Genomic DNA, 11,242 nt, shown 5'->3' on the forward strand with positions numbered 1-11,242 from the left:
AAATGCCATTAGGAGCGTTTGGATAATGCAGTTAAACGTTGAAAAAAAAACTTAAAGTGTGTGAAGCCGTTATCTGGGGGCCATACCAAAACGGGAACCTATGTAGACAATATTATACTACAAGCATTTTTATCTTTTGCGAGTCTTAAATACCAAATTTGAAACAAATTCGTGGGTAAATGTATCTAGGATTATAAAATACTGAATACCGTGATATACCGTTATATGGGGGCTATAGGAAAACGTGGACCTATATACAATGATCCGCCACCGTAGCTAGAACCCATTACCAACTACAAATACCAGTTTTCAGAAAAATCCACGGGAAAATGTGACAAAAATAATCAAAATACCGAATATCGAGAGGTACCGTTATATAGGGCTATACCAAAACGTTAACCGATATATCTCATTTTCTATATCAACCATCCGCAATAAACCATCATTTAATCGACTTAGAATTTCATGAATAAACAAATCTTTGGCGGAAACTTTTTCGACTTTGGAGTCTGTCTAAGTACCAGTGCATAAACTCAGGGATGCATTTCGTTAGTATATACATGGTGAGATAAAAATCTGCAACAAAGTCAAACGCCATAATTTTTACATTTTTTTTAAATTTTATTTAACTAAAGAAAAAAATTTCGGAAATAACATCAAATTTTGGAAGAGGTTTAGATTTTTTCGAATTGGTTCCTTTGGCACGAATTGTGGCCTTCAAACGGCCTAGAAACTGTCTCACGCTGCCCGAATGTTGCTCTGCAGTATTTTGGCACGTTCCCGACGAAGAGGTGATTGACACTTTTGGATTTTTTAGTGCCAACCTTGCTTTCCAAAATACTCCAGACACAATAGTCCAACGGATTGATATCCGGAGATTTCGGTGGCCATTTTGCGCTGGAAATGATCATGTTGTAATAATTCTTGGGTGGCGCGTACTATATGCGATGGTGCTGAGTTCTGTTGGAATGTCCAAGGTCTGCGGCCAAAATGTTTGCGGGTCTAAGGCTTTAAAACACCCTCCAGAATATTTCGCGACAATATTCGGCATTTATTCTGATGCCATGGTCGATTAATACGAGCGGAGAGCGACCATCGGCTGTTATGGCGGCCATCACCATGGTCGGCGCTTGAGTTCTGGTGGCTAACCGAAGGTGTTCATTTTCAGCTGACCTCTTTGGCAAGTAAACACGATCATTTTGTTTATTTACAAACTGGTGAGCAACTGTTGTTCTCTTATCAGAAACCACCAAACTAAATTCGACATTTCACCACTTTCGGCCAAGCGAAGCATCTCTTTAGCTCTTTTGAGTCTATTTTCCTTATGTTTCGGTGTAAATTCTTGCACTTTTTGGAATTTCAATGGCTTTACGCCAAGCTCATTTTTCAATATTTGCCGAATCAAATATTGCGGTATGTTCAGCTCACCAGCCATTTTCGGCCACTGCGACGCGGGTTTCGATCAAGTCTCTTTTTTTACATTTCGAACCATTTCTGCTGATGTTGCTGTTTTCTTCCGTCCACTTCCTTGACGTCGGGCTACGCTACCAGTATTACGGTAACGAGCTATGGTACGAGACACAAAAGATTTATTCACATTTATATGCTGGAGTGCTCTAACGATAGCCACTTGTGGTTTTCCAGAAGTCACACTATCACGCTTGAATCCCATCACGAATAACTTTTTTTTCTGGAAAATTCTCACCAATATGCTTTTGTATGCTTGTAAACAATATAATGAGCTGTCACTGGAATAATTTCAACAGCTATCGGATGGGTCGTTTAGAAATGACAGCAGTCTGAAATTGGTTCCAGTTTTTTTCATCTCAGATACCGCACGGGATTTAAAATAAATCCTGTCATAAGAACATCCATTGAGATATAGTAAATCTGGTTGAATAAACTAAATCCGGATAAAATATTGTATCTCAGTGCTCTATAATGTTAATGCATTAATGGCGTGTGACCAGTCAATTTCTAAAAAAAAAAAATTTAAAAATTTCCTAATTACCAGGGTAAACATTTCAATAGCTCTGTTGTATACAAAATTACTTTATCAATACCACGGTCTACAAAACTTTTAAAATTGTGGCGGCACCCCATTCATTGGGCCATCATTCCGTAAACCCACAAAATGCGGTTAGAAGACACTTATCAAGGGGTATTACTTGGGTATTTTATTTTAATGCCCATTGATTTCGGAGTAATTTTCATGATGCATTTTATAATTGTTATTATTATCGTTAATGAAATTGAATTGTCAACAATGGCAGTTCAAATCGTCATTCAGAATAAATCAAATCCAAACAGTGGTTTGATTGGAGATAACTTTGTTAGCATACAAATGGTTCGGTGCGCTCACTGAATTTTGATAAAAGCCATGGAAGAATTTACTGCCACCAGAACGATAACGAAGAAATTGATGAATGTTTTTAATGGTTGTCATTCTAATCGCTAGACATTCGGCTGACAATTTCATTGCGGTGTCATCGAGAAACAATGACAATAAAAGATTACATTTTTCACGCTTTCAACACTATCCGTCCGTTTTTCGATTGCGAACGGGGGAATCTGTGCGAAAGAAATGCGCTTATTCGCTTTTGCTCATTTCCCGAAGCTTGTAAAATACCATACAATTTAATAGATCTGTTACAGGATCTTATTATACCCTCCGCCATGGTATGGAGGGTATATTAAGTTTGTCATTCCGTTTGTAACTAATCGAAATATACATTTTAGACCCCACAAAGTATATATGTTCTTGGTCAGGATACAACTCTATGTCGATTTAGCGATGGCCGTCCGTCCATCCGTTTGTGGAAATCATTCTAGTTTCCGAACGAAATTTAGTAAGTTGATAAATGTTTACTCAAATGGTACCTCCCTATTTTCGGTATTTTGCTGATTTAAGCGACATTGTTAAACGGAAATCAAATTTGATATTTGAAGTTCGTAATGGATACTACAGCCTATGACAGAAAATTGTCTGTGCAGGTCCACGTCTTCCCAATATAACGGTACCTTCCAATATTCGGTATTTTGATAATTTTAGCTATAATTTTCACCGAATTTTTTATTCATGTTTCGCATTTGAGTATTGTAATGGTTTATGACAAAGGTTGCCTATGCAGGTCAACGTCGTCGTATAGACAAATCTGTCTGCCATTTCAAATGCTATGCTATGCTAAAAGCTTGCATTCTTGGTGTTGACTTTGACATTGCAATCCCTCAACTGCGCCCTCAGGATTTATTCGTTTCTGGAATCGGAGCAGATTAGTCACAGCTTCCTCTAAGGGACTGAGTGTCAGCCGCTTAAATATTCCACTTCTAGTAGCCGTACACTCGGCTTTGTTGGCAACCAAATTATTTTAACTTGACATGTTAGGTCCCGCCAAACCTATACGAAGAACTTTGTCAAACAACTTATTTTCCTAAGATATAATTTTTTTTACCTTTTGCCACCCATCACTAGATCTTTTTGGTGGCCCAATAGCATTTAGCCCTTGGTAAACACTTTCCCATTGCTCATTTGAAACGGTAACTTTACGAAATCCCCTTACAAGAGGCAGATGTTTTCCCAACTCGTCAACTAATTTATTAAATTGACTTGAATTTGTTATTTTTATTTTGGAACTTTTAATTTTTATTGTGTTTACAAATATTTCTATTAAATTCGCACAACGCAATATTTACACCTACGTTAGATCTGGTGCGAATGTGGAACTCATCTGCCCACCCCTTCTGAAGTGGAACGTCCAAATACTGAGAGTATTGATATGTTTCAGAACTGTCAAAACGTAAAAGTTTTTACCACGATAACCGATTTTTCATTTATGATATCGAAAACAATTGCAAACTGGTAGATTCTTGCAGGTTCTGGAAAAGACCATATTTATCTGTCGGCAAATTCGACTGGTACTTTTTAACTTATTTAATGTTAACTTGGTGCTCTCTTCCAGAACCTGCAAGAAAGTATTAGCTTTGCGATAAATATATGTGGATTTTTTAAAGAATTTTTTCACAAGGATCTCAAGGCCATTAAACGTGGATTTTTGAAGAATTTTTTGTTGAGGATTTGCAGGACAATAAACGTGGATTTTTAAGGAATTTATCCTCAAGACCACTAAACGTGGGTTTACATTTTTTTCGAGGATCTCAAGCTCAATAAACGTGGATTTTTAGAGAATTTCCCCCAAGAATATCGAAGACAATAAGCGTGTATTTTCAAAGATTTATTTCTCAAGAACTAAACATGAATTTTTAAATAATTTTTTCTCAAGAAACCGAAATTATTTTTTACCTTCCACCATACAATAGAGGGTATATTAAATTTTGACATACCTTAGCAACGTCGAAGACACCGAAAATTATTTACGGGGTGAGATAAAAAAAAAAAAACAGCAACAAAGTCTTGCTAAAAGCACAAAATATCGGAAATAACATCAAATTTTAGAATTGTTTGAATTGGTCACCTTTGGCACGAATTATGGCAAACGGCCAATGAAACCGTCGCACGCTGCCCGAATGTTGCTCTGCGGTATATTGGCCCATTTCCGGCGAAGCGCTTGCTTGAGGTGATCGACACTTTGGTATTTTTAAGCGCCAACCTTGCTTTCCAAAATACTCCAGACACAATACGGTCCAACGGAGATTTTGGTGGCCATTGTGCGCTGGAAATGAAGCGAGGATCCTCATTTTGTAACCATTCTTGGGTGGCGTGTGCTGAGTGCGATGGTGCTGAGTAAAGGCAAGTAAACACGATCGTTTTCTTTGTTTACAAACTGCTGGACAACGAATGTTTTTTGATCGGAGAAAACCAAATTCGGCAGTTCACCACTTTCGGCCAAACGAAGCAACTCTTTTATTCTTTTGAGTCTATTTTCTTTCCGCTGCGGTGTGAGTTCTTGCAATTTTTGGAATTTCAATGGCTTTACCCCGAGCTCATTTTTCAATATTTGTCGAATGGAATATTGCGATATATTCAGTTCACGAGCCATTTTTCGGACACTGCGACTTGGGTTTCGATCAAGTCGCTTCTTTACTTTTCGAACCATTTCTGCTGATGTTGCTGTTTTCTTTCGTTCACTTCCTTAACGTCGGGCTTCGCTACCAGTATCACGGTAACGAGGGATGGTATGAGACACAAAATATTTATTCACTTTTATATGCTGGAGTTCTCTAACGATTGCCACTTGTGGTTTTCCAGCCAAATATAAAGAAATCACACTATCAAGCTTGAATTCCATCAGGAATAACTTTTTTCTGGAAAATTCTCACCAAAATGCTTTTGTACGCTTTTAAACAATATAATGACGAGTCGGACGAGTGGCTTAGAAATGACAGCAGTATGAAGTTGATTGCAGTTTTTCATCTCACCCTGTATGTGGTTGTTACTAAAAAAATACTTATAAATGTATGGCGCAAATGATTTCAAAACATGCATATTCTTGTCGATCTTGGAACAGAACATACATATCCTTGTCCTGTGTAAACTCTGTCTGAGTCCATACTGTCCCCAATACATAACCTAATTCATCACATCACAATCAATAATTTATTTTGCGTGCTGCCAAATAATTATCTGTTTACACCTGATTTTACGCCACTTCACGTTGTCTTATCTGAACGACAGAAAACAAAAGCAAAAACAAAATAACGACATCAGAATAAAATTAGACAGACCGAAGTGGACGATAACATCAACAGTTCCCCAAAACTCCAATACACATGTACGTAAATGTTCCTGATAGTGGATTCGGAGAATGAAAGTCAAAGTCAAAATGAGTTAAACCCCAAATTCGGGCCAATAATTCTTTAATAACAACGTATATTTGTAGTTGGTATTGATTAATACGGATTATTACATTAAACCTTATTTTAATATAATATCAAAAAAGTAATGCAACGACCAATCTAAACTAGCCGCAAGAATTTCCAGTACATGTATTGTTTGCTTCGCATGTTATGAGAGATATAATTGTTAAAGATTTTGACCCTTTGCGAGGAAGGTACCAGAGGGAATAAAGTGATATATTCCATTTTCGAACCAGATTTTTGTTTAGGGGAAATATTGGAATGTTCGGATGTTTATTTCGCATTTTATGAGAGTTTGGGTTATTGCAAATTTTTACCCGCAGTGGGGGAGATACCAGAAGGAGTTGTGCTATATATTCCATTTTCACGCCAGAGCCTCAATTCTTGCTCTATGAAAATGTGAAATGAAATCTTTTATAAAGAAAAGAAATGTCAAATGAAAAATTTTATAAAGGAAATATTGTTCATTTCATAGAAAAAGAATCCAGCCTCAGATATTGTGGGGGAGGTACCAGAAGGAGTATATCGATATCTACCATATTCACAACATATCTTGTGTTGATAGATATACAGGGTGAGATAAAAAAAAACTGCAACAAAGTCAAACGGCATAATTTTTACATTTTTTTTAATTTTATTTAATGAAAGCTGAAAATGTCGGAAAAAGCTTCAAATTTTAGAAAAAGTTTAGATTTGTTCGAATTGGTCACCTTGGCACGAATTATGGCCTTCAAACGGCCAATGAAACCGTCACACGCTACCCGAATGTTGCTTTGCGGTATTTTGGCTCATTCCGGGGAAGCTTTTGCTTGAGATAATCGACACATTGGTAATTTTTAGTGCCAACCTTGCTGTCCAAAATACTCCAGACACAATAGTCCAACGGATTGGTATCCGGAGATTTTGGTGGCCATTGTGCCTTTGAAATGAAGCGAGGAATATAATTTTGTAACCATTCTTGGGTGGCACGTGCTGAATGCGGTGGTGCTGAGTCCAGTTGAAATGTCTAAGGTCTGTGTCCAATATGTTTCGTGCCCTAGGCTTTAATATTCGGCATTTATTCTGATGCCACGGTCGATTAATACGAGTGGAGAGCGACCATCTGCTGTTATGGCGGCCCACGACATCACCATAACAAGTAAACACGTTAATTTTGTTTGTTTACAAACTGCTGGACAACGAATGTTTTCTCATCGGAGAAACCCAAATGCGGCAATTCACTACTTTCAGCCAAGCGAAGCAACTCTTTAGCTCTTTTGAGTCTATTTTCTTTCTGTTGCGGTGTAAGTTCTTGCATTTTTTGGAATTTCAATGGCTTTACCCCGAGCTCATTTTTTAATATTTGCGAATGAAATATTGCGATATGTTCAGCTGGCGAGCCATTTTTCGGCCACTTCGACACGGATTTCGATCTAGACGGCTTTTTACTTTTCGAACCATTTCTGCTGATGTTGCTGTTTTCTTCCGTCCACTTCCTTGACGTCGGGCTACGCTACCAGTATCACGGTAACGAGCGATGGTACGAGACACAAAAGATTTATTCACATTTAAATGTTGGAGTGCTCTAACGATAGCCACATGTGGTTTCCAGCTAAATGTAAAGAAATCACAAAATTCTCACCAAAATTCTTTTGTACGCTTGTAAACAACAGCTGTGGGACGAGTGGCCTAGAAATAACATCGGTCTAAATTTGTTTGCAGTTTTTTCATCTCACCCTGTATATGGAAGCTGTCATTGTACAATAAAAAAGTAAAGTAAAGCTACCAACAGGATAGATTTTTTTATCCTACTCCACATAGGGGTAAGGGTATTATGTCTTTCTGCATTTGTTTGTAACAAGGAGAAGGAAGCGGGTTAATAATGACCAATTGAATTTTGGCACATCCGACCGATTTCAGTCTAGAGGCAAGTACTTCAAATTTGGTGCAAAATCGGTTCAGATACAGCTATAGCTCCCATGTATATGTTTCATCCGGTTTTAGGTTTTAAGTCCCTCACATGCGTAATATGCACTCCAGAAAAATGATATTTGGGAACAGAAAACTTATGGATCTCAAAAATACATCTGTCAAATTTTATCCTATATATTTCTTTATCCGATTTCAGGTTTTTGTGCACCAAATGGTTAACAATAATATTTGATACGAGACATCATATGCAGCTCGAAAATACCTCTACGAAATTTTATTGAGATCGGTGCAGGTTTTTATGTTGCTTCGATATAAATCTTCAACCGATTTTACGGTTATTGCCCAAAATGTATGTAATATCAGACGAAATTGGTTAGATTTTTTTCATATTCAACCGAATTTTTCCATTTGTTGAAGCTCGGTCTGTATATCTATTGCTCCAAGAAATATTATTTTATACAATCCTTGTCGAAGTCATATCAAGCACTGTACAGCAATGCTATTTGGTTCATATTCAGTATGATCTACTTCACATAAATTCCCAATATAAATATTTTTTGTGAGGGGAGTTCTACTAAATACGCATAGTGGTGTAGGGTATCATATAGTCGGCCCGGACCGACTTTTGACCTTTCCTTACTGGTTTTGAAAAATAAAAACAGAATATTCCCAAAAAAAAAAATGATTAAAAGAAATGTAAATTTGTGGGGCGCGCATTAAGGAAATAAACCATTTTTGCCATGAAAGTAAATAATTAAAAACTCTGGATCATTTGTTAAGGGTAAATCCAGGCATTTCAAATATCTTTCGCGACATTAAACTCATTAAAGAGTGAGGAAAAATATCAAATAAATGAGAGTAACTTGTTGCATGTAATTTTGAACAATTCTGACATTCTGGTAGGAAGCGGGCACAGCCTCAAGGTTGTATTTTGGTAGTTAGTTTTAAGAAGCTGTTCTACCCATGGTACAATAACGATCTAAACAGTTCTATCTTTCAATTCCATGGCAGAACTGACGAATAGCTTTAATGCGCGTCTCGCAATTTACGCGTCTTCCAATCATTGATTTTGAAAGTATTCTGTTTTTATACCCTCCACCATACAATTGAGGCTATAATTTTGTAATTCCGTTTTTAACTCCTCGAAATACTCATGTTAGACCCAACAGAGTATATATATATTCTTGATCAGTGTTAAATTCTAAGTCGATTTAGCGATGTACGTCCGTCTGTTTGTCTGTTGTAATTACGCTACCTTTAGAACGAATTGAAATAGAAGGCTACAATTTTTCACACATGTTTATTTTGCCAGTATGCAGGTTAAGTTCGTAAATGGGCCATGTAGGTCCACGTTTTCTTATAGCCCCCATATAACGGAACCCCCCGATGTTCGGTATTTTGATGATTTTAGCGACATTATTCACCGGAATTCTTTTAAATTTGGTATTTGAAGTTCGTAATGGATGCTACACATTATGACAGAAAATTGTCTGTGCAAGTCCACGTCTTCATATAGCCACCATATAACGGTACCTCCCGATATTCGGTACATAGTTCGTAATGGGTACTACAGCCTATGACAGAAAATTGTCTAGGTCCACCTCGTGGTATAGACCCTAATGTAAGGGCTACATTCGGTATTTTTAAGATTTTAACATAATTTGTGACGGATTTTATTTTATTTATTTATTTATTTTTTTTTTTTTTTTTTTTTTTTGAAAATTGCCAAAATCATTCCCAGTGTTGGGGGTATTCAAAAGTATTTTTTACTTGTTGTAGTTACTTTTGCGAAACTGTGCTACCTCCTTATTGTACCGAACTGACTTTCACCAAATTTGACATATTTGCTTCTAGGCTCAATTCTGTCGAATCTTCAAGAAAATTATCCATTCCCACTGTCCCCCCAAGTTTCTCTTTTTTCTTTCCTTTTCTTTTAATAGGTTCGCACATGCATTTCCATAATCGCTTACACGGCTTGACAAATGGTAAACTTCACAAGTTTGATGATTAACATTTAATAATGTCAAATTGTTCAATCTTATTTTTATTTATCAATTTAGATTGTGCTGATAGCTGGTTCTACTGTTTGTTTGATACGGTACTCCCATTTATTTATCAATCGGAAAGCTTACCTCTTATGGTTAAAAATAAAACGTTTGTTATCCCTAAAGTGAGTGAATACAAACACTCCCAAACACACACACACACACACACACTAGTACATATTCCAAATGTAGAGTAGCACTTTAGAATTATCAAATCAGGAATTGATTTATAACTCAGACCAAAGAAATAAAAAACGAATAAATGTCGACTAGTGTTTGTTAGCCAAATATTTACATCCATTTATAATTTTAAAGTCGTTCCACTTTAATTGTTTACAAGACGACAGAAGAACACGGACATTATCTGACACCATCTATCACACACTCACACGCACACACACACACACTTGTTGTATCACTTATCAATCAAAATCAAAAATTTGCTATCAAGGTTTCATTCCGTTATCGATGGAACTAATGGATGGAACGATCTTGAAATTGCACACTTCTTTTTGTTTTTGCATTTCTTGCAAAACCTAGAACTTCTGTCAGGAAAATTACATTTTTAATTTTTTTTTAAATTACACATTTTTTTAAAGTACACATGTTCATAAAACATCAATTTTATATTGGAAGTTTGAAACACTGCTAGGTTTAGGCCTCTTCGCAGCCAGTAATAGTCGCATTACGCACATGTTGTCGATCTGAATAGCATTCTCAGAGCTTATCCATGTTTTTGTTATTCATTGGCTTGTTTATCAACCGCACTTACACTTTTTTATAATTCCAAATTGTTGTTGTTGTAGTAGCTAGCGAATACAAATGCATCTACCGATTTCCGATTTCGAAATTCAATTGTGATATGTAACGGTAGGTTTTTTTTTTTGCTTCGAAGTTGTCAGCCTTTTCCGGGCACCTATATCAACCGTATCCGTTGAGAAATGTCCGCGAACTGAAATTAGGTCTTAAAAAACTATCGTGCAGCCAAAGAAGAAAGAGAACATGGTCTCTTTATCTCTCTCTCCCTCTCTTTAGTCCGTTGTTACTCTTAAACTCTTTAAATTTTACTGATTGTCAATGATGGTGAGTAATTCATAAAACACAAATCGAAAGCAACGCATGAACGTAGCAAAAGTTCGTAACAACCGAACAACCGACTGGCTATCGTTGCATTTAGTGATAAGAAATTCAATTTATTTGCGGCTGAGATAAATTCACACACACCCACACACCGAGTGTCCATAGCCCTTTGTTGGGCACATCATGAGATGTGGACTTTTTTATTTATTTCAAAAATGCTAACACTTGAAAATTATTGATTACAAATAATTAGAACATCAATTAAACATGACAGACGAAAATAATAACATTTCTTGTGATCTTTCTGCGTTTTAACACGATCTGCCGATGCAAAGTATACATGAATTTATGGTGAATAAATTCTGTAATTAAGACACTACTTATCAGAACTC

General features: G+C 36.5%; 1 protein-coding gene across 2 annotated transcripts in view; it reads right to left on the reverse strand.

Moving 5' to 3' along the window:
- Positions 1–10,732, reverse strand: part of LOC101894271 (phosphatidylinositol phosphatase PTPRQ) — a 40,368-nt gene extending 29,636 nt beyond the window's left edge. The window contains exon 1 of one of the 2 annotated variants that reach the window (XM_005185015.4): positions 10,543–10,732. The gene's annotated coding sequence lies outside the window, so the exon portion shown is untranslated. The remainder of the gene's footprint in view (positions 1–10,542) is intronic. The other variant, XM_005185014.4, reaches the window with a different exon arrangement.
- Between the last annotated feature and the right edge of the window lie 510 nt (positions 10,733–11,242).

This window comes from Musca domestica, unplaced genomic scaffold, assembly GCF_030504385.1.
Source record: "Musca domestica strain aabys unplaced genomic scaffold, Musca_domestica.polishedcontigs.V.1.1 31, whole genome shotgun sequence".
In the NCBI taxonomy this organism is placed as follows: domain Eukaryota; kingdom Metazoa; phylum Arthropoda; class Insecta; order Diptera; family Muscidae; genus Musca; species Musca domestica.